The sequence below is a fragment of the Triticum dicoccoides genome, chromosome 3B (assembly GCF_002162155.2).
Source record: "Triticum dicoccoides isolate Atlit2015 ecotype Zavitan chromosome 3B, WEW_v2.0, whole genome shotgun sequence".
Classification (NCBI taxonomy): domain Eukaryota; kingdom Viridiplantae; phylum Streptophyta; class Magnoliopsida; order Poales; family Poaceae; genus Triticum; species Triticum dicoccoides.
Window position 1 is genome coordinate 36,527,705 of NC_041385.1, and position 3,655 is coordinate 36,531,359.

General features: G+C 53.0%; 1 pseudogene; it reads left to right on the top strand.

Annotated features, from left to right (window-relative positions):
- Positions 1-689: 689 nt before the first annotated feature.
- On the top strand, positions 690-2,220 carry LOC119280670 (annotated as a pseudogene).
- The last annotated feature ends 1,435 nt before the right edge of the window (positions 2,221-3,655 follow it).

The following is a 3,655-nucleotide window of genomic DNA, read 5'->3' on the forward strand; positions in this document are numbered from 1 at the left end:
CAGATGAGCATAGCCTTCAAATAATTACTCCCACTTCAAAATATAAGAATGTTCATTATGGTATGTAAAAAACGTTCTTATGCTAGTGCAAAAAACGTTTTTATATTTTGGGGCGGAGGGAGTAATTGTTACTGTAGCCGGTAGAAAGGACAAGTGATGCATGTAATCTATTCGTCATATGAAATACTGTACTGGTGATGAAGGTGAGATTTGTACCAGGCTATGTCAATACCGACAATAAGAAGAGCCAGGAGCAAGCATGCGAGCCGCTCCGGCGTTAGACGCGTGTGATGCATGTAAATATTACGTACATATATATTGGGACGATCAGGTTGCCGGCGGCATCTCCTCTCGACAGTTGGCGTATCCTTGAACCGTAGACGTCGACATATCGCCCTCGTCGTTGATCTGCCGCCGGCAAGATATTACTTTGTTGTCGCTCAATCTGAATCGATCCATATATGTTTGTTACAGCCGCATCAGCCAATTTTAGTATGGTCCCAAAAAATTTAAACCCTAAACCCTAAAAGCTGTGGAAAGTGAGAGATTTTGGATCTAGCCGACCGGGCAGTTCGATGCTTCTCATTTATCGTTGTGCAGATGTTCCACCGCACAAACCATCGATTGAAGCATCAATTAATACTGCGTCCTCACAAGTTTATCCCCCCAGCCAGCGTCACAGCTAACCCATGGAGAAGACGGTCGTTCTGTACCCCGGCCTCGCCGTGAGCCACTTCGTCCCGATGATGCAGCTCGCCGCCCAGCTCCTCGAGCACGACTACGCCGTCTCCGTCGCGCTCATCAATCCCGGCGTCATGGAAGACATCGTCTTCAGCGCCGTCATCGCCCGCGTTGCCGCCTCCATGCCGTCCGTCAGCTTCCAGACGCTCCCAGGTGTGGAGGACCCGCCCAAACTAACCCTGGACATACACTTCATCCCCAGGTACCTCGACCTCCTGCGCCGCTACAACCAGCGCCTCCACGACTTCCTCTCCTCCATGGGCTGCGTCCACGCCGTGGTCGTCGACTCGATGTCCAGCGAGGCGGTCGTCGTCGCAAAGAGGCTCGAGATCCCCTGCTACAACTTGTTCACCAGCAGCGCCTCCATCCTCGCCGCCTTCTCCCAGCTTCCTACGCTCCTTCCACTTCCACATGGCGGGGCGAGCTTCGGGGAGCTAGGAGACAGCCCTCTCGAGCTCTTCGGCCTTCCACCCATGCCGGCTTCGCACTTACTGGCCGAAATGCTCGAGGACACAGAGAGTGAAACGTACAAGGCGACGATGGGCTCCCTGTGCTGGATCATGGAGGCCAATGGCACGCTGGTGAACACGTTCGAGTCGTTGGAAACTCGGGGGGTGGCGGCTCTCAGGGACCCACGGTGTCTTTCCGGCCGGGTTTTGCCTCCGGTGTACTGCGTCGGTCCGTTTGTCGGCGCCATTGCCGAGGAAAAAGAGCGGCATGAGTGCCTTGTCTGGCTAGACGGCCAGCCGGACCGCAGCGTGGTGTTCCTCTGCTTCGGGAGCATAAGCGCAGAAAGCCACTCCAAGGAGCAGCTCAGGGAGATCGCCGTCGGCCTTGAAAAGTCCGGCCACCGCTTCCTGTGGGTCGTGCGAGCACCGGTCCACGACATGGAGATGCCGTTCAACCCCAGTGCCGACCCGGACCTCGACGCTCTCCTGCCGGATGGGTTCATGGAGCGCACCAGTGGTCGTGGCCTCGTTGTCAAGCTGTGGGCGCCACAGTTAGACGTGCTCCGCCACACGGCCACCGGGGCGTTCGTGACGCACTGCGGGTGGAACTCGGTGCTGGAGAGCGTCACAGCGGGCGTGCCGATGCTGTGCCGGCCGCTGTACGCGGAGCAGAAGATGAATAAGCTATTCATGGTGGAGGACATGGGGATCGCCGTGGAGATGGTCGGGTGGCAGCAGGGGCTGGTCAAGGCCGGCGAGGTGGAGAGCAAGGTAAGACTTGTCATGGAGTCGGAGGAGCGCAGAGAGCTCAAGAGGCGGGTCGAGGCGTACAAGGAAGGCGCCGCGGCAGCTCGCAACGACGGCGGGTCGTCACGCCTGGCGTTTGCCCAGTTCTTGGCGGACGTCTCCAGCCTTCAGGATCGGGCACGCACTGGGGTAGGGATCCCCAAGGGACACAGCGATGCGTGATCTCTTTTACGGAATTTTGCCATGTGATCTTGGCACTGGGGAAGTTTACGTTGGTGAATGATCCTGGCATACGGTATATGTTGCATCTCTACAGTGATCATTGTGTTTTACCTGTCTACACTACCCGTCTAAATCGCGTTTCACAAGTCGACTATGATTTTGTATTTAAAATATTCAGTGTGTTGCAATATTTTGTTTATCTACTAAAACAAATATTTATTCACACAATATTGTAAAACAATGCAACCTTTTCCACAGATCCTAGAATCCGATCAGCTCTCGGTGTCGACCGAGACTAAAGAAAAAACAGCCGGCACAGACTTAGCCAAACAACATTTCCTTTTATTTGGAAGATGGACAGTTAGTGCTCACGTGTTTCTTAGCTTGCATTTTGCGCTAAGCGAGGATTTATGTGACATTGCGTTGTGACATAAGAGCATCTACAACTAAGGGCGTGTTCGGTAGAACTCCAATGCCAGGAATCCAGCTCCAACTTCTCACGATCGATCCCGGAGCTAGCGATCTGTTTGGTGTCACCGCTTCTCGCTTGCTGGAGGGAGCGAACCCGAAGCCCATAAAATCGCCACTATGTGGCCCATCAGGAGCAGGCTGGCGTCCAAAAGGTGTGGGAAAGATGGGCCGGGTCAGAAGCCTGGTCGGGGACAGGAGGGGGAGTGGTGCAGGGAGGGACGACTCACGACGACAGAGACAACTGCTAGGATTATGAAAGTTGTTTACTTCCCCAGTGGAACAATCTTGCCAGCTGAACTTGGTAACCATCCATCAAAAATTTGGAGAGCAACCATAGAGGGAAGAGATATCTTACGCCAAGGTCTAATTAGGAGGATTGGTGATGGCTCATCCACCAACATCTGGCTAGATAACTGGATCAACAGAGATGAAAATATGAGGCCAATAGTGTGCTTGTCGGCTGCCCAGCCCACTTTTGTTTCCGAACTCATTGACCATACAAAAGCTTCATGGAACCGTGAACTGCTACAACAATTATTCTTACCGGCGGATGTTGATGCCATCATGAGCATACAACTCTCTACTAGACATGAGACCGACTTCTGGAGTTGGCATTTTGAGAAGAACGGACATTTCTCTGTGAAGTCATCATATTGTATGCTAGCAAGCACAAAACGGAGGGGTGAAGCATGGCTCGAGGGGCGTGCAAGCGCTTCCAATAGGGCAGCAGAAGGAGGATGGAAGAAGCTTTGGAATGTTGATGTCCCGGGAAAGATTCGGAACTTTCTTTGGAGGCTAGCAAAACAATCAATCCCTGCCGAGGATGTCCGCAAACGTAGGAAAATGTCGCTCTCTAATAATTGTCAGCTATGTGGCGCTAGAGACTCTTGGCGCCATTCTTTGCTTGAGTGCTCGTCTTCTAGATGTATATGGGTTTTGACCGATGGGGATCTCGCTGAACACCTCATTGCCACAACAGAACCATCGGCGACGCAGTCGCTTTTTGCGATGATTGAAGCACTCTC